The sequence below is a fragment of the Mus musculus genome, chromosome 7 (genome assembly GCF_000001635.26).
Source record: "Mus musculus strain C57BL/6J chromosome 7, GRCm38.p6 C57BL/6J".
Lineage (NCBI taxonomy): Eukaryota > Metazoa > Chordata > Mammalia > Rodentia > Muridae > Mus > Mus musculus.
Window position 1 is genome coordinate 84,056,156 of NC_000073.6, and position 25,742 is coordinate 84,081,897.

General features: G+C 43.5%; 1 protein-coding gene across 4 annotated transcripts in view; it reads right to left on the reverse strand.

The window, feature by feature from the left end:
• The window catches only part of Cemip (cell migration inducing protein, hyaluronan binding), a 153,837-nt gene that overhangs the window by 123,299 nt on the left and 4,796 nt on the right, over positions 1-25,742 (reverse strand). The gene's annotated exons all lie outside the window — the stretch shown is intronic.

The window sequence follows — 25,742 nt, forward strand, 5'->3', positions numbered from 1 at the left end:
CCAATAAACCTTGGCTGCTGGCGGCTCTGAAGCTGGAGTTGGAAAGAGGCCAGGTAATGGAAGGGGATCTCCTGTCCCTATGAAGCCCAGACGCTAAGGGGTTTAAAACCAACCAAATGCACTGCTCATAGGTTCCCTTCATTTCCAAGGAACAGCTGCATGAATAGAAGCAAAACTAACCATTCTCTGAGGAAGGGAACAGGCAGTGGTGCCGTGGAGCCTGTCTGTTGCAGTTTGGTGTGACTCTGGGGTAGAGACAACCCTGTTCAGCCCACAGCTTGAGTAGCCTTGATTGCCACTCAAGATCACCTCCCCACTCCCCCGCTATTCCCTCTTCCAACACAGCATCTGAACCTTTCAAGATACAGCGTTGTGGTCATTGCTTGGCCTCTGCTGTGTTTATGAACGCTTTCATTCCAGCATTTTCCCAGCCTAATAAATTAGGCCTAATGAGTTGCTTTCCTGCTGCATTAAAAAGGACATGACTGCATGTTTTTCATAAACATGTTTAACCGTAAATCTGCTTCGTCTGATCAGTGAGCCAATTCTGCCTGCAGAAAAATATGAGATTCTTCCAATGGAGCTTAAAATATCAAATGTCCCTGCAAGTGACAGTAATAAGAGCAATGACAAAAGCCACTCCCCTTTCCTAATGATGTTAATTTGCCTCATGCTTTGCACCCTGTAGCCTTAGCACTTGTCCCCACAGCAAGCCCACATTCAGGTGACGCTAAGTCGGCTCTGCAGGTGAGAGGCCTGACTCTCAGCCAGGATGAGGGACCGTGCAGTTGACTGACAACACAACACGTTTTAGTCTCAAGATTATCTCCAAACTCCCTGCTCTTGTATACCAGCTTGTGATACAAATAGGGAACTCAGATGGCTAATTTTAGTGGTCATATTTGTTGGATTGAAAAAAATGCCTAAAGCATTAATGAGTATACCTGGGTATATTTGAATATTTCTGTGAGGACATGTCCATACAGGATTAACTGAGGAGGGAAGATCCACCCTGCATGTGGTTAGTGCCATCCAATGGGCAGGGTCCCTGACTAAATAAAACCCAGATGTGGAAAAAGGCCAGTTGAGCATAGGCATCCTCTTTTTTTTTTTTTTTTTTTTTTTGGTTTTTCGAGACAAGGTTTCTCTATATAGCCCTGGCTGTCCTGGAACTCACTTTGTAGACCAGGCTGGCCTTGAACTCAGAAATCCACCTGCCTCTGCATCCCAAGGGCTGGGATTAAAGGCGTGCACCGCCACGCCCGGCTTCATAGGCATCCTCTTGTCTCTGCTTCCTGAACCACAGAAATGTGCATAAGCAGCATCTGCAAGCTCCTGCTTCCATGCCTTCACCAGAATGCTGGACTGACCGCCTCAAAACTGGAGCTAAAATAGGTCCTTATTCACTTAAGTTGCTCCTTGCCAGGAATATGCTTACATTGGTGAGAACAGTAACTCATACATGAAAGGGTTAAGAGGAATCTACAAAAAGGACCTCCAAGCCTCTATTTGAAACTTGCCTCACATGAACATGAAAAGCGTTTAAGTAGTTCCTATATGCTATGCTATGCTATGCTATGCTATGCTATGCTATGCTATGCTATGCTATGCTATGCCGGTAACCAGAACACTTTCCTCGTGGTGGATTTGCCAAGACTGACCACCAAAATCTAAGGTTAGAACTGTCGTTGGACTCACAGTAAAAATGTACTGCTGTGAGCCTGACCACAGAATGCAGGGTACCAGACACTGAACACTACTGGCCAAATTATGCCAGAGAAATCTAGGTGTTCGTGGGCCATGTTTGGGCTCATGGTCTCAGTCTCCAGAGTCATCATTTACTTGACCATATTTAAAGACCATGCCCCAACTTAGCCTCCAGGGCTGTGGACTAAGATTCCTGTAGTGTATCATTCACATTGAACAAATCCTGCCTTCCTAAAGAATGAGGACTCTGATAGTCGGCAAGCTCTATGATGGACATAGATGGTGTTCACTCAGGGTTAGACAGCTGTTCATCCTTCAAAGCCACCCCAGTAGGGCTCCTAACCCACCTGACACAGACTTCTATTACAGGATTCTTCACATTGAATTGTATCTGTTTCCTGTCCCACTTTTTACTAGACATAAGCAAATTAAGAGAAAAGGTTTTATGCTAAGATTGTGACACCCACTACAAGGCCTACAATGTGATATAGTATTTTAAACAGGTTTAGTAAGTCAAGAAAGATGACATCTGGAGTTGATGCTTGGTGGATAGTGAGCGAATGGACAGAAGGTTGAACAGGCAAGAAGATAGGTGAGCATAATTGAATATGTAGTTAGATGGGTGACCAGGTAAGTGGGAGGAGTTATGATGGGTAGATGAATGGTTAGAAGAAAGGAAGGAAGAAAGGAGAAAGGGAGAGGGGAGAGGAGGGAGGGAAAGAGGGAAGGGGGAGGGAGGGGAAAGAAAATTTGGTTAGTGGAGAGATTAGTGGGTGGTTAGATGGACAAAGAGCAGACAAGATCTCCAGAAGCCAAGTCACTGAGTCATTTTAAGCATAAGTTTTAAAGGCTGAGATGACTCAAGAAAGCGAATTGGCGGTTGTTTTTCAACTCAAAGCTAATCTTACCCAAATCAAAATGGAAAATAATCTTAAGCTATTTTATTTAAGCTATATTATTTACTTCAGTTGTATAATTAAGATTGGTCTCAACAATGTCACAGTGTTGTATATAACATGACTATTAAAAAACCAAAAAGGAGTTAGAGTGTAGCTCAGCCTTTCTAGAATATTCAACGCTAAAGTTTAATCCAACCTCCTCCCCTCCGCCCCCCAAAAATGAAGAAAAGCAAAACAGTTCATCTGTTTGTAGGGCACAAAGTTCTCTGAATCCCTACCCAGATCCTCAGCACTTGGACAGAGGGCAGTCATATAAACTAACGAATTAATTTCCCCCACAACAATTCCATAAGAAACTTCAGTCTAAATAGACAATGGGTCATTGGGTTCCCTTCTAATTAATTGACTGAAGAAATATTCAGCAGCAATAGTCTTTCTCAGAGTGGTTAAAATGCTGACTTTATGACAGGAGTACTTCCTCTCTGAAATTAAATACCATTTTTTTCGGGATTTTTCAATGGCCACATACTCAGTAGAGGCAGAATAACGGATTCAACCTTTCCCCTACTGCTGGGTGTTTGGGAATTTCCAAGGTTTCGTTATTATGATCATCATTTGATTAAAAATACGTTGTAGATGAAACTTTGTGTTCTTCATTGGGAACTTCTAAAACATGACGTCCAAGGGTCTGGCGAGATGGCTCAGAAGTTAAGAGCACTTGCTGCTGATCTCCTCAGGTACCTACACTCACTTGCACACACACACACACACACACACACACACACACACACACACACACCACATTTATGCATAATTAAAAGTAAATATTTTTAAATGCATTGGATACACTAAAAATTAAATTAACGTCTAAGAAGTGACATTGCTGCCTTGCTAGCATGCTCATTTGCAAAATTTCCCACTACCTTTATATGACTTGCTCAAGTCCCCACACCTGGCTACAGGTGAGACTCTGAAAACAAAACACCTCACTATTTTGCCCTTCACATATATCACTGACATCTCATTGCATTTCTCTGCATTTTGACGGCTTGTGTTGACAATCTGACAATCAAGTGCATCATCAGCTAGTAAGTTGGTTCTCACCACTTGCATGCATCTCTAACTTGCTGCGAATCACCCAGTTCTGCTGCTGATCTCCTTGCGGATGTCTTCCTGTGCCTCCTTTCATTTCAGCCTGATGGCGCTTCATTTATAGAACTGGCTTTCCTTAATGCAGACTCCATAACAGATGCTTTCAAAACTTCTCTCCCGTTCCCTGGGATGATTCTGTTATACGGTTTCTGTGTCTGTTCAATGTTCATGCTGCGGCTAGCTTTCCTGTTGTATAACATGCACACAGCTCAGGGCTTGGTTTTGAATTTTCTTATTTCTTACTCTTGGGGATACCACTCTACTCACAACTTGGTTTTCATGGCCATGGTGTAGACAAATACTCCTCCCCATTGCTGCCTCTGAGGATGCTGTTAGAATTCTGCCTATAGACCTGGAGTGGGATGGGAAGCTCGTTTTTTATCAGCAACTTGATTGGATTAAGGGACACCTAGGGCACTAGTGACGCACAGCTGTGAATATGTTTCCAGAGAGGATTTCATTGGAGGAGAAAGACCAGCCTGAATGTAGGTAGCGTGATCCCATGAGCTGGGATCCTAGCAATCTAAGCAAAAAAGACATGCAAGCTAGAGGCCACAGTTGGGAACACATTTGATGGGCTCTTTAACACAATCTCTAAGGTGAGGGCTTAGCACCCCAAATACAAGTCACATGGCTTTCGTGATGCCAGTGCAACGGCGATAGTTCCAGGTGTGTCTGACTGGAGTCTGCAGACCACAGGTACCCAGGGATAGCTGTGAATAGGGCCTAAAACAAAAATCACAAACTTACTTAAAACATTATGTGGGGGTTTTAAAACTTGATTGTGTGCATCTCAAGCATAAACATTGAAGATGCTATCATGTCACAATATCAAGTTACTGGACATGCCTAAAGAGGTATATCCTATCCTGAAGGAAGCCCTTCATAGTATGTATATGGATTTGCTCAGACAGTGTTTAAGAAGAGGGAATCTGGATGTGGATTGGTATGGAATGTGTTTAGAATGTCCCCTCTTAAAATTTTTCATTTCATGATCACAATGATCCAAGGTAGGACAGTAAAGAGCTAGACTCTGTGGGCCTCACTTTACATATCCTCTGAAGGAACTAAAGACCTATGTAATGTAGTGCTGGAGGGAAAGCCTGCTGCACACTCTTGAGATTTTTGGGTTTTTTTTTTGTTTTGTTTTGTTTTTTTTTGGTTTGGTTGGTTGTTTTTCTTTTGTTTTTGAGTCAGAGATTCACTATGTAGCCCAGGCTGGTGTCAAATTCAGGATCCTTGTGCTTTAACACTCTGAATGTTAAGATTATAGGTGTTCATCACAACTCCCAGCTTAAGATTAGTCTTAACAATTCAGGTATTTTTTTTAATACTTCCTAGTATTTACTTCCTGGAAGTGGGCAGACATAGCTTAAAAAGAAGAGTAGTCATAAGAAAATGACCAAACAGAACCCGACTGTGCAAAATGTTGGTCCCATGAAGGTTAGCCATAAATTTCTTCTGGGGCTTATGGTCTATCTCATAACTCAGCTCCAAAGAGCTTCCAGACTCCCCCAAGCAGCTGTCCAAGAGCACAGTCACATTGCATTTTACCCACTGCTCTCTCCTCTGTCCTCAGAGTGATGTTCAGGCAAAAGATGGAGTTCCAGAAATGTCTGGTGACCAAATGACCAAATGTACTCCTTTTTCCTCTTTCTTGGAAGAAAATTGTTCTCCTGGGTCATCCCATACTTCAGGAGAGCATTTGTCCTCTGAGCATGCACAATGCTTCTCTCCAGAGAATATTTTCCAAAACCAGGATTCTTGAGCCCCTATAGACATGGTCTCTGAGTTCTATAATGTAAGAACTGTGTGGCCTGGTAGGGTGAACATGTCACCACGAAGGAAGTGCTGCTAAGGTTCCACTACCCACACTGCATTAGTGAATATATTAGAGCAGTCAAGGTCAAATGTCTAGGAGCATCTAACAAATGTTGGGAATACAATCTTTAGTAGGTAAAGAAAGAACAGCCGTCATGTGACACCTGTGTTGTAGGCCTGTCTAGCTCCTGATTGCAAACATCCCAATGGTTATTCTGTGGGCCAACAGATGCATTCTTCAGACTCTGTCTTTGCCACACCCACATCACTTGTTAGTGGTAAGTAAATGCACACTGAATATTCTACCAATTAGAACTTGAATTATTTTTTAAAAGCATCAGATGCTATGAAATTCCCAGACTACAGACATGGCTCAGTAGGTAAAATGCTTTCCATGAAGCATGAAGACCTGAGAGTGATATCCAACGATCAAAGTTAAAAACATAAAGACAAAGCCAGGCCCAGTGATGTTCTTGGGAAATACAGACAGCAGGATCTCTAGGGCTTGCTGGCCAGGCCAGGAAAAGCCAAAGTAGTAATTAAGAGCCATTTCCTCAAAAAAATAAAGTGGACACCATCTAAGGAAGACATCTGACATTAACCTCTGAGGCTTACATGTATGCTACATGTGCCTGCACACGTATGTATGCATGTATGCATGTTTGTTGTATGTATGCAGGCACATGTACACACACACACACACACACACACACACACACGAACAACACTTTGGTATGTTCTTTTACTGCTGTTAAGTGGGCTTAATCGAATAATGGAAATGTGGCTCAGAATCAGTCCCATGCTAAAAAGTAGGAAAAGTGGCCTATGATGACTCCAACAGTTGTCCTTTATGTGAAAAGTCAAATCAAGACACCAGAGAGTGAAATACAAAATGGAGAAGTCCGTTGCTTCTCACTAAGCCCACCGTCAGAGAGATAAACTTCACGATGGCAGTTTGGGTTTTATTCAAGTTACGTTTTTGTTTGTATATCATTTGTAAATTTGTTTTAGAGTTAAGAGTGTATAAGAAGTATAAGCTGAAGGAGCTGTACCTAGCTTTATGTTTGCACACATTTAAATAATATAATAATAAAGGTAGCTTGAGTCAACACTGGGCATCCTCAGGAATGTTTTCCCTTATAAAAAGGCTGTATGCTGCAGGAGTAAGAGCAACACTGGTCCTGAGCCTGATTAACCACAGCTTAACCACGGAGGCAAAGGCAGCAGCCGGCTGGCAAACTCACTCTCCAAGCCGTTACCTGGTGCTGGGCATGGCTGGGAACGGGAAGAACCTGCCTTGGTGGGTGATTTTTAACCTGAGAAGAAGGTTTGCTTGTTCATAAGTCCTCTTTGTAAATATTGTCCCAGGCTGGGCAGGAAGGGGCAGGTTTTCCAAACACCCATAATCATCTTCTTCTGTGTGTTCTTTCTGCCTTGGATCTGACTTCCAGAATGCAAACCGCCCCTAGCAGCTTTGCCAGGCAGCAAGCAAGGCCGACCAGCTTTCTCCAGGGCTGATGGGAATCTTTGATTTTTATCGAGGTTCAAAGCTTGTTCTTTAGGGATAAATCTGTCTTTCCTGCTTTTCATGTGGTGTGGGAGCTAAGAGGAGGAGAGGTGTGGATACAGGAATTGGAGCCTTTGTGTAAGTATACTCATAAGGGGAAAGATGCAAAACATACAAAACCAGAGCTGCCACCGTGGCTCTGCCATAGCTGCAGAGCTTGTCCCCAGCCTTGGCTCCTCCCAAGGCAGAGAGGCACTGAAGCTCTTCCAAAAGAATGGAAGTAACAACCCATCTGTTGCTTTTGCTTGTTCCTGCACTCAGGTACTAAGGTGAGAATCCCATGCCCGTTTGTTATCAATTGGAGAGAAGATTTTGGCTTCATCATTAAAGGGAAGCATTTACTCTAACATCAGAGCCTTTCCCAGAGGATTTAAATGTTTACCTGAGGCGAAAAAAAAGGGGGGAGGGGGAGGAATACATTGAGAAAGATAAGTATACTTCAAGCAAGCCTGATCCTGCCTGGGAATTAGCCTTAGGATAGTTAGAAAAAACTGGCAAAGAAACCTGGTGTCCTTAGCCTCCTGTCAGAGCTGTAAAGAGTCCAGAGATAATGTAGTACAAGTTGTTCTTTCATTGTTTGGGGACAGGCTCATAAAAGCCACCTATCCCAGCTCACATAAGCACTTGGTATTGAAGCTGACCCATACTCCAGAACTCTTTCCTGAGAACCACAATTACATCTTCCAAACAAGGAGGCACAGTTTCACACATTCCTTAGCTAAGCAGCAACAACAGTTACAATGCTGGTCCTGAGAAGGCACTGGCTTCTTCAGGAAGATGCAAGACAAGAAGATCAGAATGTTTTAGACCCCACAAGATATCTTAAGAACTGGTAAGATAGCTTAGTGAGCAAAGGTGTACATGCTTGACAACTTGAGCATGGAGCACATGTAATTGACTCTACAAAGTTGTTCTCTGACCACCATACATGTACCCTATCACAACACATAGCCAACACAATGCAACAATAAATAACAAAATATGGTGAATAATAATAATAATAATAAAAAGAGAACCCTTAAGAATTAATTCCAGATAGGATCTTTGAGGCTCAGAGATATGGTTACTTATCCACAACAGAAAAATGAGTCAGAGGCAGAGAGAAGACCTGTGGACGGAGTCCAAGGGAGTCCTGAGACTAGCAGACCTTCTGTATCCACCGATTACCTGTGAGCCAAGCTCATAGCCTGGTTGAAAATCAGAACAAAATGATAAATGCAAGGGCTTTTCCAGTGTTCCAGTAGCTACCACCATCACTGTTACCTCTACCACTACCACCATTGTTGTGGCCATAGGCTCATATATTGCCTCTTCACAGCAATAGGACAGTAACTAAGGCAGAAGTTGGTGCCAACAATCGGGTATTGCTGTGATAGACCTGGCTATGCTTTTGTGTGAAGATTTATAGAAGACTTTGGAACTTTGGACTAGAAGTGGTTGAACACTGTAAGTAGGGTTTAATGTGTCATTGTAGTAGAATGACAGAAGACAATTCTGAAAATGATGTAAATTATAAGGGCCCAATTCAAGAGGTGCCAGAAGGAAAGAAGACGATTCTTGTGATATTTTTGGCAAAGAATGTAGCTGATTTTTGCTTTTCTTCTAAAAATCTGCCTGAGGCTAAATTTGAGTTTTGGATTAATTGCATTGGTAGAGGAGATTTTAAGACAGCCTAGTATTGTCTTTGTTGTGTGGTTACTAGTAATCACTATTCTGTAGCTCTATATGAAATGGGGCAAGATGGACAAAGAAAAAGACAAAATGTACACTTTGAGGAGAAAAGGAGCACCAGAAGTTATAATGGAGCCAATTCCTGTGCTCAAGGAGATGAAAGGTTTAAAGATAAGCCTGGTGTTAAACGTAATAAAGGGAGTGGTGGCCTCAGCGCAAGACCCCACCAAGCTAAGCTTCCAACTTGTGGAGAGGAATTGAAGAAAAGCTTAAGCAGTGACAGAGACCATTAACAACAAAAAGCTGATGCAAATGTAATTGAATGAAGGGGCCAAGCTCCAGCTCCACTAAGCAGCAAAACCTGGCAGCTTTGGCCACATGGTTCTGGCTTTTAGAGTCAAGGATAAAGAAAGGAGTTGTAGAATCTCCCTCTGTGGCTAAGAAGAGCTGTTGAGGCTAGGCATGTGTCAGGGGTGTCCCTGCACAGAGGCCCAGAGAAGCCATTGCAGAAAGCTGTGAAAAATGAAGCCTGGATTGCACTGGAGACCCCAAGATGTTAGAGATGCCAGAGTCCTGTGATACCTGCCAGGGTGAGCTTTGAGATTTCAAAAACAAGGCCCAGTCCCCCTTCCCCGGCCTGACCCTGCCTGCTGCCCATGGATCAGGATGTAAATCACTCAACTACTGCTCCAGAGCCATGCCTTCTGCTTCCTTCCATGACTACCACTCTGAAACTAGTTGTAAGCATGTTGCAATTTAAGTGCTTTCTCTCATAAGTTATCTTGTTCACGGTGTCTCTTCACAGCAAAAGAAAAGTAACTAAGACAATCACCATCACCACAACTATAGCCAGGCTATCATCACTACCAGCATCTCCATCAGTCCTACTACCACTACCATCAAACCACACCGTTATCACCATCACCATGATCACCACCACTACCACCACCACCACTACCACCACCACCATCATCTTTATTACCCATTTCTCAATTCAAGACAATTTGCATGCAATAATTTTCTTCTTGTATGATTCCCTTGCTTTGATATTTAAATAAGTCTAGGAATTAAACCTTCTTGGTTTGGCCTTTCTTAATCCAAACCCTACAACTCTAGATTCAAACTAAACAATATACATTCCACATTATCTGCTAAGTAGGTAGGCCTTTTGTGCAGTTGACAAACCCCAGCAGCTAGACCACAGACTGAATGCTTAGGTCTCTCCAGGACGTATATATCCTATGGGAAGTAACTAGGCCATGCTCGTGTAGCCCTCATAGAAGGGATTAACACTCTTACCAGAGACTCTGGGCAGATACATTTTCTCTCTTCTATCATATGAAAAATGTAACCAGAAGATAGCTGTGTATAAGCAAGAGACGGCCCTCATCAGAGCTCCTACACTGTCATCCTGACCTCAGACTTCCACTGTCCAGAAGTACAGGAAGCCAAGTTTATTCATAACCCACCCAGTACTTTATTACAGCAGACCAAAGTGATGGAGATGGGGGCTCTGAGAGAAGATGCCAACTCATTTTTCTCACTTCTTCTTTACCAAACCAGAGACTTATTACTATCAATGTACACATAAAAACTAGGGAAACTATGTTACCAGTAACAGTGCCAGCTCCCACACAAATCAGTTCCAGAACCTAAAACACAGAACCTCTGACTTGAAATCTGAAGCCATCTTGATCCCATCTAAGGATGCGCATGTGGACATCTGAAGAAGCTCCCAGAACATGTACCAAACCAGAAAGATTTATTTCCTTCATTTAAAGATTCAGAGGAGAGCACTGAGAACTGACCCAGAATCACTGGGAAGTGATGTCACTGTTCTAGCTAGCCCACGCCCCATGGTCATTATTTTAAAAGTGATGAGACCATCCATGCAAGCTGGGGCTGGAGCTGTGCCCCTGTCAACATCTGATGTGTGGGCAGGCCCCTAGGGGCCATATGCTGATGCAGTGGGTAGGAAAGGAGTCACCTTCCGGGAGGTTGGTGTGCCTGGCTGGAGTCAGAGGCAGGGCACTGGGGATGGTCAATGGACTGCTGGGTTTTCTTGGTTCTCTGGCTTTGCCCTGCAGCCACTGACAGGTTAAAGTAGATTTTAGGATCTGCAGCTGAGATTCTGGGCATGCACCCTCCCCTACTCCCATCCTGCCTTGCTACCACATTTGTCCCACATATCCCAAGGAGATGAGCTGACAGTTAGATGTCATGAGAAATAAACACAAGGCTCCTTGACAGAACTGGGGCTTGGGCAGATAAACTGCGCCATGTGACATGCCACTATGCCCAATGTCACGATGTATGAAAGTGAGTGTGACGGGTTGACCTCACAATGTCTCCCTTCCTCCTACCTTCCTGCCTCTCCTCAGACCCATGTTCTTTAGCTTTTCCCAACAGGAGGCAGATTCTACATCTCTTCTTTCTAGGAGCTGGCCTTGCTTCAGCCAGAAGGGAAAAGAAGGAAGAAACTGTATCAGTCACTTTTCGTTGCCATGATAAACCACCATGATAAAAAGCAACTTGTGGATAAAAAGGGTTTATCTTGGTTTACAGTTCCAGGGGGACACAGTTCATCACAGTGGGGAAGCATGACAGCTAGCAGCTGGCATGGCAGCTGGAAAAGAGACCCTGAGAGTTCCATGTCTCCAACACAAATGTGGAGTAAAGGACAAAGGCAAAGGCTAGGCTTTAACCTCTCGAAGCCCTCCTCTAGGGACATACTTCCTTTATCAGGGCTACTCTTCCTAAATCTCCCCAAACAGAGCGACCACTGGAGACCAAGTGTTCAGATGCCTGAGTCTATGGGGGGTGGGGCAGTTCTAATTTAAACCAAATGAAAGGAAAGAAGAAATGTATCATTAAGTTGGGAGGTGCCTCAGAGAGACAATGCAAGCTGCTTCTTCCTCACAGAACTATATCAATAACCATTGGGACAACTCTAGGCTGATATAATGGTAACGAGAGACATGTGGTCCAATCAACCCTCTTCCCCTCAGTAGACAGCTGACTCTAAGGCCAGACATGTAGATGTTCCAGACCAACCAGCTTCCAGCCGTCTGCCAACTAAATGTAGACCTAAGAATTCATCAGGAACCAAAAGCCCTGTCTATAGCAGTTAATCCAGCTAGCTGGTCCACAGGCTGAAGACATATGGTTGTTTAAACCACTGGCCTGGGGCATGCTTTGTTACACAGCAATAGCATGTATTGAGAAGAAATGTTGAGAAGGCCTTGCAGAGGAGAGGATGATGCCCAGAGAAGACCAGGAAGAAAAAAATGGGTTGTTGAGTGGCTGGTTAGAGAAAACGGAACATATATAGCATGGAGGAATGGGGAAGAGAAAATATGCTCCAAAGGGCGTCACTAAAATATAAATTGAAAGGGGGACATACTTGAGCCAGACTCTGGAGAGAAGGAAGCTACCCAGTCATGAGATGCTTCCCTGTTGATCCCCAGACCTCTGACTGAATAGCCTCAATTTATCACAGATAATTAACAGTATCAAAAGAGGCAAAGTCAATGCATTTGCCTCATGCTAAGGAGTGAAATAGTTCAAACATGAGAGGCCATGGTGGGGATGTCAACTATCATGCAAGTTTCCTCTCTGGCTCTGATTAAAAAAAAAAAAAACTATGGTTAGTGCAGACCCCTCAAGAACATTCCCATGACAGAATGAGGATGAAGGCCCAACAAGATGGGAAAATGAGAAAGATGTTCCAAAGCGAGATGAAATGAAAGCCTGTTTCCCAGGACTGACTGATTGATTGATTTTGGAGAGGCGCAGTGGTTTTTTGAGACAATGTCTCTCTATACCACATACCACATCTCATGTGGCTGGAAAGAGCAGAGGCATTCAGAGAACAGTGGTGATTCCAGCTGCCTCTTCTACCATCTGTGAATTAAATCCAACATAAAGCCCTGTCTCCTAAGAGACAGTCATTGATGCAAAGTAGTGAGGCTTCTGAAGCCTGAGACAAAGTGAAAGGACTGTGTGTGGCCGTGGATGAAGGTTGATGAGACACCTAGGGAACAGCTCTCGGGCCAACTCTGCAGAAGGACTCCATGACTCTGACACTAGGCAGCCAGCGCCCCAGCACGCCACAGCCTAATCCTCACTTGGCTAACCCTCAGAGCAGAGTCACTGCAGGCTGGCCCCAGCCCTCACTCCCAGACATATCCAGGCTTGGCCCACTCAGAGGCAATCACTGAAGTTGGCCCAGATGGTCAGATCAAGTGTCTGCCTGAATTCCTACTGAGCTAGCTTTATCGCATTCCAGTTATCTGTGCTGGTAACTGGATCAAATATACTCTTCCTGGCAGCACAAATCAATGGATAAAGGAAAGATTGTTCGATACAATTGTGCTGGGCTAACAGGTTAGTAATTGAAGGGATAATGGAGTTAGCGTATCTCCTTGCACCAGGAGCTGAAAGGAATTCCAGACAGGTCAAAGAGCTTAAAAAATCAACTCATGGATCATCAGGTAGCTCTAGAATTTTCCTTGGTACAGAGATCAAGATGCAACTACCTGATAGACTGGGCTACATGAAAATACTTCACATACCATATTTTATTTTTTAGGTGAAAAATGAAGAGAGAACTTTACAAATTCACAGGCATTGTGGACATTATGAGAAAAAATGAGCAGCTCATAAGTAAACATATAAGATGAGAGGACTTGAAAATTATTTTCAACCTTACCAGTGGTAAATAAATACAACTATGAGTTTGCAAACAATAAATAAATGTAGCTGTGATTTTCACACACTAAAATTAATTTTTAGCTTTAGGAATATTGATTGTTGGTGAGCCTGGCATTGTTATAAGCAGTGATGGTGTAGATTTTACTAAATCTTTGGAGATGCCTTGAAAGAAGAATCAGAAGTAGTCAAGCACTTTGGCCCATTGCATTCCATGTTTAGGAATCTTTCCTGTGCAAAGCTATCAAAATTGAGGGTAACACTACATAACATTCTTTAATTTCTTAATAATAATAAAAAAAGATTTAGCAAGGAATTTGATACCCTTTAAAGAGCAATAAAACTGATTATTTTTAAAATTGAGACAACCCAAAACCACATGTGTGCAAGTTAAAGTTACATTTATTCATTTTGTTTTTTTGTTTTTTGTGTTTTGATTTTTGGTTTTTGTGGGGTTTTTTTGGGGAGGGGGGGTTTGAGACAGGATTTCTCTGTATAGCCCTGGCTCTCCTGGAACTCACTTTGTAGACCAGGCTGGCCTCGAACTCAGAAATCCGCCTGTCTCTGCCTCCCAAGAGCTGGGATTAAAGGCATGTCCCATCACGCCCGGCTACATTTATTCATTATAAAGACACCTAATAATACCAAAAAATTATTCATCCAGACTCCTATCATGGGTTTTAGGTGACAATGCTAGAGTTGTGTTTTATGTGATTTCCAATTAATAAATTGTGCTGGTTAGTTTGTCAACTTGACACAAACCTAAACATATGTGGGAGAAGGCAGCTCAATTGAGAAAATGCCTCCACCAGATTTCTTATAGACAGGACTATAGGGCATTTTCCTGATTAAAAATTAATGTGGGAGAGCCAAGACAACATGGAGTGGTCCCATCTCTGAGCATGTGGTTCTAAGTTGGGTAAGAAAGTAGTCTGAGCAAGCCCTGGGGAGCAAGGCAGTGAGCAGCATTCATGCCTGGCCTCTGCTTCAGTTTCTACCTCGAATTCCTGCCTCAAGTTCCTGCCCTGACTTCCCTCAGGGATGGACTGACTTGGAGTTATAAACTGAAACAAACCCTTCCCTCCCCAAGGTGCTTTTGGTCATGGTGTTTTATCATGGCAATCGATCCTAAACAGTACATAAATGTAGTTATCAGGTGGTATTTATATATATATTATATATTATATCTTATATCTTATATCTTATATCTTATATCTTTTATATCTTATATCTTATATCTTATATCTTATATCTTATATCTTATATCTTATATCTTATATCTTATATCTTATATCTTATATCTTATATATTATATATTATATATTATATATTATATATAGAAACCTGTTAAACACAGATACATATGCAACATTCATATTATTTTAAGAAAATTGATCATATGCTTTCCCAGTCACCTTGCTCCCAGTTATGCCTTCTTCCTTCAAAAACGTAAATTGGACTGATTCAGTACAGTACCCAGAGGACATCCCTAAATGTTAGTGTAACGAGCAAATAGACAAGTTATGTAGAGAAGTGAATGGCTTCATTAATGAATGAAGAAATACATAAATAACCGGGCATTTTCTTTCTAAACAGTGGCTTAAAACCTGGAAACAGCTGGGTGTGGTAGTGCACACCTTTAATCCCAGCATTCAATAGGCAGATGCAGGCAGATCTCTGGGAGTTCCAGGCTAGCCTGGTCTACAAAGCCAATTCCATGACAGGCAGGGCTGTTACACAGAGAAACCCTGTCTCAAAAAACCAACCAACCAACAAACCAACCAACCAACCAACCAACATCTGGAAACACTTTAGCACTGCAGACTTGTTAGTGTTCTTTTACAGTCACAAACAAATCTCCAACCCACTGTGTCCCTTCTGCTCATGGGGACCCTTAATTCACCAGGTTATTTGATCTCTCTTTCCCCAGAGGGCCCATCTGTGATCAGCAGACAAATTCTAATTAGATCTTTTAATGTTTAAATAGCTTCCTCAAGAATAAAGGAACGCTTCTCCCTTTTCTGCCCTCTGTGTGCCTTTTATAAGAATATATTATTCTCATTTGTCTATATGACTGCACCCCACTCGCTTCCACCACTGCCTCAGGGTTGCAAGATGGAAGAGGTAATCGCTTGGTTTTGTGCCCTCCCTGTCTGGTGTGGAGTGGATGGTTAATAAATACCTTTAGCAAACTCACTACCTCATGGTTTTAGCTATCTCCCTGACACCAACTCCAGGCTTTCAAACTCATCTAGTTCTTTTCAGTCAACAGGTCAGGCTGTTAAATTCGTGGATGGCTTATCACACCCCGACGTGGGACACAAAGCATGCACCAAGTGTGATGAAAGCTTTTCACCCAGAACCCTGAGTCTGCTCATTCCTGTCCTGACAGTCTCCTTTGGAGTACATCTTGAGTTTCAGGTTCTCAGTCAGAGCTCTCCAGAATAACAAAATGGAGCCCTGAGGGCCTACACAAGAGGCCCTGGATCTCACCACAGCTTACCACTTAATGGCTCACTCTATCATGACCAACAAAGAGAATAATCCTAATCTCTACTTACCTGCTTAGTTTTGTGAATAATAATAATAACAATAATAATAATGTAAGGCAGATCAAAAGTAATTTCACAACATTCTTCATGAGAGCTAACTAAAATTCCACAGTATTTTAAAGAAAGTGATTTTTTTTTTGAGCAGTGGATAATGCTGTTGAAATTTCAGGGTTCCTTGCTTGATCAATTGATGATCCAGCATATATATGTCTAAACTAAGCCTTCTCTAGTCTTCCAACTGGACCTCCAGGACCTGCTCCTCCATCAGCCCGTGTTTAGTTCACCACCAAACCATGTCCACTGTATCTCCTAAAGTCCACTCAGACCCCTCCACACTCTCTCCTCCTCTCAGCCTCCATCACCCTGTCCTGACCCCAGCCTCCTAGCCTCCTAGCCTCCTGTGCTTCTTTCTCTTGCTAACAATTGCCTGTCAATACCCACCCCACCCACATGAACCTTCTGAGAGCTACCAACAGGGTTCATTTAAAATAAAAGCATCTTTCTCCTGCTCCCCCTTCTACCTCTGCTGGCCACCTGCAGTCAGATCCCCACTCACATTCACTGGCTATTGCACCTCCTTCCTCCTTGGATTCATGCCACTGGCCATGGTTTAAACTTTCCACATGTGTGCTGCGTGCTGCTTTCCCCTGTTCTCTCCCTCTGGACCACACTGTCCCCATCCTCACACAGCTGTTAAGGGACAGAAGAATGGATAGGGTCATTGAGATATACCCTAAGTTGAAGATATACACTAATTTTCAAGACTTGTTATAAAAAGATGTACAGTGTATCTTAGACTTATGAATTATTGTGGAAGTCACCATATTTTGTATGCATTCAGTTATAATAAAGTATACTGTGAAAATTAATGAGCTCTTTATATGTGCATGTGTATGTGTGTATAATAAGTGTGTATGTGTGTTTTGTATATGTGTGTATAATAAGTGTGTGTGTGTGTGTATGCACACGTGGAAGCCAGAAGTTGAGAGTGGCTATCTGTCAATCACTTTCTACATTATAAATGTTGGGGAAAGGTCTCTCACTTGAACCTGGACCTTCCCACTTCAGTCAGTCTGGCCATCCAGCTTGCTCTGGGAATCCTCTGTTTCTGCCTTCTAAGTGATGGCTGAGAATACAGCTGGGCTGCCACTCTCACCGAGCGTTTACATGGACACCAGTCCTCGTGCTTGAGGGGTAATCACTTTACCTGGTGAGCTATCTTCATAAAAATTAACTTTGCCCTTTTCACTTTAACAGGATGGCTAGAATACTCCAAAATCTGTCTATGGCTCCCAGTGTACTTCCATGGGCCAATGCTGCTATGAATGGTCACCTCTGAGAAGACTCTGATATTATGGGTTGACTTCATTGACCTGGCACACTAGTCAAGTTTAGTCAAGTAAGCAAAGGGTGTGTTCTGGTTAGAAAGAGAGTTTATGACAAAAAAAAGAGAGAGAGGCCGAGCAGACACAGAGGCTGAGCATCGGGAGAAGTTGTGAAGAATCAGAAAGAAAACTTTAAACAGCAGCAGGATCAATACACTGCCCCTGTCCTGATGTTGGACAAAGAAAACCAGGATTCATCCAACAGTACTGGTGGATATTGTCAAGTAATTGATGAATCCAGAAATGTTTCCTCAGATCTTTGAGCCTTTTCTGTAGAGCAACCCAAATCCATATCCCAAGGAGTCGGCCCTAAGACTCTGAAACGCTTTCCAAGCAGAGCTCCCTGTCAACTGCAACACATGGCCTTGGTGACAGTGGCATTTCCTTCAGGTCTGTGAGCCTGCTCAGAGCTGGAGCAGCCAGCCTCACAGTGGGGATTCTAGAAAGTACTGGCTATCCAGAATACCACAAGCCTTGCCTGGGCTGCCTGCCCCCAGGAACAGTGGCCCAATGCCTGACTCCTGGTTACTCCCTCCTCCATTCAGAGCCTCTGAAGTTAAAAGCTAGGCTCTTAGACTCTGCTTTTAAGGGAGGTCTTCACCTGTCCCTCCCTCGGCTCTCATTTCCAGTCCTAGGAAACTTATAGACCCCTTCTAAACACCCATTTTCTAACTCTGTGGCCAAAACTCTTGCTTTCTCCCCGACCCTGTCTTTTCTGGCCTGCAAACCGTGCTCTCCTTTAAGACTTGATCAATCATCCAGGATTGCCTGCAGCCTAAACCGTGCCTGAAGAGCTGTTTGTGCTGCTTCTGCGGTGGCACCCCATATTGCTTTGTTCACACCCTATTGCAGCCCAGATTGTAAGAGGGCTGTCTGTCTATCTCTCCAGCTAAGCTGTGAACTTCGCCATTGTGGAGAGACAATGAAGATATCCTTAATCTCCGGTGTTGGAAAAGATCCACACTTAACAGTGACTGCGTTGGGGTTACAATTCCTTTCCACTTGCTCTACTGAGAAGGATAACAGTCCCCTAAACACGTTTTGCCAAAGCTCAAGAGCCAAGCCACAGCTGTCATTATCAAGGGCAACGCCTTTTAGGTCACCAACCCCAGGTCCCGGTTTTCAATTCTGCCACCTTTAAGTAGGTGATCTTGAGTAAATCATGTCACCTCACTAGGTCCCCTCTGTCTGCAGAATGGGACAAAGGTTTGTCGCAGTTGTCAGGTAGATGAAATATGGTGGTGCATACAAAGTGTTTCACCTGGATCTAAACTTTGTAAGTGCTCAATAAATTCCAGGTAGTAATTTAAATGATGGAGATGACCAGAGGGCCACAGGAGCACAGACATCTCAGAAGGTGACTAGCAGTCTCTAGCTTTGTCCCACTCCCAGAGCAAAATATTGAAGAACTATCACCCTCAGACCTGGTAGCCCAAGCCTGAAATCTCAGGCACTCAAGAGGCTGAGAGGCAGGAGCTAAGGAAACAGGAGAGTGGAAAAGAATAGTGGAGAGACCGACAAAGCAAGAGATAGAGAATAAAGGCAGGGGTGGGGGAGAGAATAAAAGAAAGTATCTGATTAGTAGGGAATAGCAGGTTAAAAGAAGGGCAAGTAGTTGGGAGCAGGGAAGAGCCAGGACACTGATGTGGGAGCTTTGATATGCAGCCATAGTCATATGTCCCTTCTAACAGAGATAAGGCTAAAGACCCCTTTTGGCAGCTGGGAACTAGTTTCATGAGCTCCCGAGGAGTGCTAGCTTTTCTCTAAGCACCAGGAATCCTCCTATAGTCAGGCTTGAGCACATTTCTAGATATTTGGACAGCCAGTGAAACCTAACAAGAACCATGTGTGTTCCTACTACATGCTAGCCATTGGCAATAAATAGAACACAAGTCTCTGCTTTGCACCAGGTAGGGATTCTGTCTCTGAATGGGGAAAGGGTCATTGATCACATTATTGATAATGAGAGAGAAACCACCTCCAGCTAAAAGAAACCACAGCCCCCTGGGCCACAGTCTCCAGAATGGTCAACAAACAGCGTGAAAGATGCATGCACACTGTTCAAATTATGACTCTCCCCTTTCTGTCCCCCAGATACCAGTGTCCTCAGGCAACCTCTGCAGAGCATGGGCTCAAGTTTATGCTTGCAAAGCAAGATTTGAAAGAACTATCACCTCTGTCTCTATGTCAAGAATAGCTTCTTATTTAAAGCAACTGTATATGGTTATGTTTAAAGGAAAAAAGACTTTCATCACATGGTCATCCTCAGAAAATTCCAGATGTTGGCAACACTGCCATTTGTACAAACCATACCCTATGATTTTAAAATCTTAATCATATGTAAGGTCTTCCTCAGCCACCTGAAAAGCCCCAACACATGAACAACCCACAATTATGTGGTCAGCATCATCATCAAGCTGTTGGAAGCTATGATGCCAATATACACTGCCAACATGGCCGGGCCTCTGTGCTTTTGCAAAGTCATTTTGGTAAGAAGAAACCATGAATCTGGGCATCTTGAAGCCCAAACCCTTCAACTGATTTCATTCTACCTGGAACAGAATGAAGGATTCTTATGGCATTAGCGCTTTTACAGAAAGCCCTGGGATATGGACTAGGGTCATAGCTCAATCAGTGGAATGTTTACCCAGCATGCACAGGACCTTGGATTCCATCCCCAACACCACATAAACTGGGTTTGCAGTCATACTCCTAAAATCTCAGTACTTAGGAGATAGAGGCAGGAGGATAAAAAAAATTCAGTTATCCTCAGCTACACAGTGAGATCTAGGCCAGCCTGGGATGCATGAAACCCTAGAGAAAGGGAGGAGAGGAAGAAGTCAAAGTCACAGGCACAGTGCAGTGTAACAAAATCTGCAGAAGGCCCTCATATCAGCCACCAGCTTCTTCCTGGGCTCATTTTCCAAAGGACTGGGAAGAAGAAGAAGAAGAAGAAGAAGAAGAAGAAGAAGAAGAAGAAGAAGAAGAAGAAGAAGAAGAAGAAGAAGAAGAAGACCTCAGACACCATAGCTAAGTACTTTTCCTTCCCTTGAAAAATCATGTTGTTTTCAGAGAAACAGCTACAGTGTACTTATGTATAATAATAACTAAATCTTTGGGCCTGAGCAATCGGGGTTGACCCAACTGAGCAGAGATACTAAATTCAATTCCCAACAACCACATGAAGGCTCACAACCATCTGTACAGCTACAGTGTACTCATATACATAAAATACAGACATACAGACAAGCAAAGGGAAAGAGAATATGATATTTCATTTCCAGAGTCTACACAGGCTTCATGTGCCTCTCATGCCCCAGTCCCAAAGAGTCTCACATCTCAACAGAGTCAGTCACAAGTACCCTCAGCATGCCCACAGGCTTGCTTGAGCTACTTTGGCCTAGGGTGAAGCAAGTAAAATACTTACCTTAGGTATAATATAAAGAGATCATACAGAGAGAGACACAGACACACACACACAGACACACACACAGACACACACAGACACACACACACACACACACAACACACAGACACACACACACACACACACACACAACACACAGACACACACACACACACACACACACACACACACACACACATCAAAAGGAACAGAAAGCCCAGTCCTTAATATATAAATACTACGGTAATCCAACATTTAAAAATTTAGTCAAAACATTCCATTCCACGAAGAACCAAGGAACAAAATTCTAACTAAGAATAGGGTCAGCATAGTGGATTATTCTCTCCCTTTGCCTCTTGTTTATAGGCTTCCTAGTGTGCAGTGGATGGCTGTAGAGTCACCCAGCTGTGAACCGTGTCCATGAGTCGGAGCAAAAGAGGAATGTGTGACCTCACTCAGGGCTGAGCAACAGTAGAGAAATGCAACATTTTGCTGAGTAACATGGAAATAGATCTAAAATGTATGGATTAAGTTTCTCTGAAAACAACATGATTTTTCAAGGGAAGGAAAGGAAAAGTACTTAGCCGTGGTGTCTGAGGTCTTCTTCTTTTTTTCTTTTTTTAACCCAGTCCTTTGGAAAATGAGCACATGAGCAAATTACTCAGTGCCTGCCACCCAGCTTTGAAATGTGCTTGTCATAAACCTCCAGCTTGTTTAAAAGCATTTTTTAGTAATCCACTCAAGCTTGCTCTCTGTACAGTCCACTGGGGGGCTGATCTCTACTGTTCATTTGAGAAAGAACAGCTGTGTCCCACCGCACAGAGACAAGCCAGGAACAAGTGTCCTACCAGACAGCAAGACAAATGTCTTCTACAGGAGGCAGGTGACAGGGCAGGGAGGCATGAGGACCTGAGTTTGGTCCCCAGAAGAAGTGGCTTGTGCCTATAATCGCAGCTCTGGGATTATATATTATTATCTATATTGTGAGTGGCCATTACAAGTTCACTGGCCAACTCACAGTTGAATCTGTAAGCTCCAGGTTCAGTGAGATGTATTTCTCAAAACAATTAGATAAAAAAAACAACTGAGGAAGATGTTGACCTCTGGCCTCTACGGGCATGCACAAATAAGTACATGCACATTCACACACAATGCGCATATGCGTACGCACAAACAATTTTATTTTAAAAGGCAAGAAGGTAGTGCCTTAAGCTAAAAGTTGGACAGAAGCACCACACAGGCCTACCTCGGTAACCCATCAGTGTCCTCAAGGCTTACCTACAGATACCACAGCCCCTCAGAAAGGCAGAGGAAGAAGAGGTGAAGTTTGATGATAGCAAAGCAGAGACCTCTACACCTGTGTCTACGATGGCTCAGACTTGCCCCCAGCTAGTCTCCATGTGGCTGAGAGAACTTCAGTCAGGGAATACCTTTGTCAAGACACTAGGGCAATGCAGGACCTACTCTGAGTGTAGTTCAAGGAATAACCTAGGAAGAAGGGAGAGACCAAGACACCGTGCTCTGGGAACCAATCTTTGTGCAGGGTTCCAGTTGCTGTGGCAATGTGGGATGAAAACGATGCTCCCAGAGAGCAGAGTCACTGATTGCCCTTATTCTGCAGCCTTCTCTGAAACTGCCCAAAGGACAGAGGAAACCTCAGAGAACCACAGATGCTTAGCCTGGTGGAACTTGTACACCAGTGTGCTGTGTGCCTCTGCCAGGGTTCCTCAAATACCTAGCAGGCTCTTCTAAAGGAAGTGTTTTCTAAGTTCTCTGGACTAAACAAGACTTGCTTTTGCCATCTTCAATCATCCATATGGTTATTCTGGAAGAGACTAGCCCCAGAAGTAGCTTTCTAGGTCCCCTTTAAGTGATTGGGACCACTCATCAGGAATGGACCAGCTCTATTCAAATGGAGTCCTACTCAGGATATCTGTTTCTTCCTTAGGAGAGAGTTTTGGAGGAGGCTCACATGAACCATAACTTGAACTTCTTCACTATCAAAACTCTCCCATACCTACCTATCCACCTTGCCTCGCATTCCCAGTCTCCTTCAAAAACACTTTGCATTCAAATTTGGCTACCTTTCATTAATGAAAAGAGACCCAAGGTCTTCTGTAGAATGTGTCAACAATTTACATCCAGGAAATAAACTAATTTTCTTCATTTCCAGCTTTTATAACATATGAGTGTCTTAGGAGGCTTAATACTGATTGACAGGTTTGAAAATAAACAGCCTATTTTTGCAGATAGCTCACAGCTGTATTGCTTCCTCCCATGGTGAGCTCAACTGCAGTTTTCTGTCAGAGAGCCTTTGCCAATAGCAAGCCTTCTCCTCTGTATTCTTTAGGCTACCACATAAAAAATAATTCTGGTCTTATTTCTTTGAAAATTAATGACACACACATATAGACACCATTTAAAAAAAAACAGCAAGACACCAAAATATTTAAAAGACACAGCAAGATAGACTATAGTGAAACTAAGATAATGCCATTAATATGGCTGCCTGGAGCAAAACAAAAAGATCCCAGATAAAAGCTATTCAACTGTGTTCCTGGGAACCCAGAGGATGTTTGGAACCTCTATGGGCCTCAAGACAAACACTGCTACCCTCCTACCCACAGAGATGTTTTATCTGGTTTGTGAATGGGATTTAGTCAGATTTTATAGAAATAAAACATTTTATAGTCAAAGTCCTTTTGTAAACCTCTTGTCTAAAAGACAGAAGGCCCCAAGACCTACCACCATTTGGCAAGCTTGTTCTTCTTCATGGTATAGTCCAAGCTCTGGGCATGTCAGGGAGCCTGTCCTGTGTCCCTGAGTCAGATATGCACCTGAGAGATGCAAAACCGGAGCCATTTAGGACTGTTGTTGCTTCTGAAACGTTCTCTGTGCCCTTCTCTCTATGTGGAATGTTTCTGAGCTTCCCTCTTAGAATCCCATCATTGCCTACATTAAAAATGCCTATTAGGCCAGGTAGTGGTGCATGCTTTTAATCCCAGAACTCAGGAGGCAAAGGTAGATCTATCTTTCGGTTTGAAGCCTGGTCTACAGAGAGAAAGTCCCAGGACAACCAGAGCTACACAGGGAAACCCTGGGGGTGGGGGGGGGGGGAGAGAGCTGTTAGCCCTTCTAGATTTCCATGAAGCTTCCTGGCTTCACCTCCAGCTGAGCCAATGACTCCTCTGTTCCCCCAGTTGGTCCTAACCTTCACCCTGTGAGCCTTCTCTTGTGGTCCTCCTCACTCTCTGGAGCAAGTTCCCAGAAGGCTTTGATGGCTGTCCTTCCTCTAGATCGAGATCTTGGACCATGTCTTCTACTCTACGTCCCAGAAGCTAAACCAGGGCTCCCCACTCAGATGATCACAGAGTTCTCTATTTCCAGCCTCTGGCTGTGGTGGTGGATGGCAGACTGCAAGAGCACACCTGTATCTCCAGCTCCCAGAATGCATTTGTTGTGGCCACCCACCCCACCCTTGCAGGAAAGCTGCAGGGATGGGGGACTGAGGAAGACAATTGGAGCTTTAAATTTCATTTTCACTTTTTAAGAAAAAAAACCGTAATCTTTTAGAGTCCAGAAAAATTGTTTAAGTGTAAACACGCATTCGCACTGTCTGGGACCAGAGTTAGATGAAATTCCTCAAATGATCTCTTAATGCTACCAAAATTGCATTCAAATGCTCCTGCCAGGCAAAGATAAATTGCCATTTACACAATAATCTTACACTTAAAAGTAACTGGGTCCAGAGAGCTTGGGGAAATTTATTATGACAGGGAAAGGGGGTTCAAGATATTTAGTCTGCTGATAAGACAGCTCAGGAATGACCATAATTATCTCCGGGAATTCAAAAGGTCTTTATAAGGTCACTAAGAGGTCACGGGCCAGCTTGGGTCCATCTACTTGGGACATCAGAAATTGACTTAAATGACAACAAAGTGAGTTAGTTGGAATCACAGAAAGTCAATGGGAGAATCAGAAGTCACTCCTCCCCCCAAGCTCTCTAGAAACGCAGCCTCCCAAGCCCACCCCCTATCTGTTGAGCCAGCTCATCATGCTTTCTCAAGCCTCCCTGTAGCTTATTTACATGCTCAAACTCAGGATGCTCCTCCAATGTAAGAAAGTAGAAGATGGAAGAGCCAAGGACCCTGCTCATGGTCTGGTTGCCAGTCCAGGTGGGGAGCAGAATAACAGTGGCCATCACCTTCTATCTAATCTCCAAGGGATGCTTCAGTGGCCTCCATCTTTCCTGAGAAGTGCAGTCATATGAAAGGAAGTCTGAGTCCCACTTTCATGTTCACCATAATGTCCTTAGCCCCATTTCCTGCAGCTATAAAGACTAGTGCCAAGGGCACAAACTCCTCAGCTCAAAGCAGGACTTCCTGTCCCCTTGTCCTAGAAATGGAATAGATAGATAGCTGTCTGCCATCGATGTTTTTCATGGCAAAGGCACCATCCTCTAGTGATGACTTCCCTGCAGTAGAAAATGCCTGATGGCTAAGTTCCTCAACAGACAGAGAAAAAATGCATAGTGCTTTCCAAAGTAGTTGTTTAAAACACTATAAACTTGTGGGTAACCCTGTGGTCTCATTGCCCTTGCAGAAGACTCAAAGTGAATGCCTTAGTGAGTTCCCAAGGCAAGGAGCCCTGTTGTCTAGGAGAGAGAGAGAGAGAGAGAGAGAGAGAGAGAGAGAGAGAGCGAATGAGTTTCTTGCTCAGAGTGAGAGTCTTTGCAGAGAAAGCCTGCCTGAGCTTCCAAAGGACCCCTCCCTTGTAGGTCTGGGAAGGGAAAGCCATATTAGCTTCCTGAAGCCAAGCAGAACCTAGAGAAGCCAAGCAGAGTCTGTGGACAGGCCCTGGAAAATAACAAGG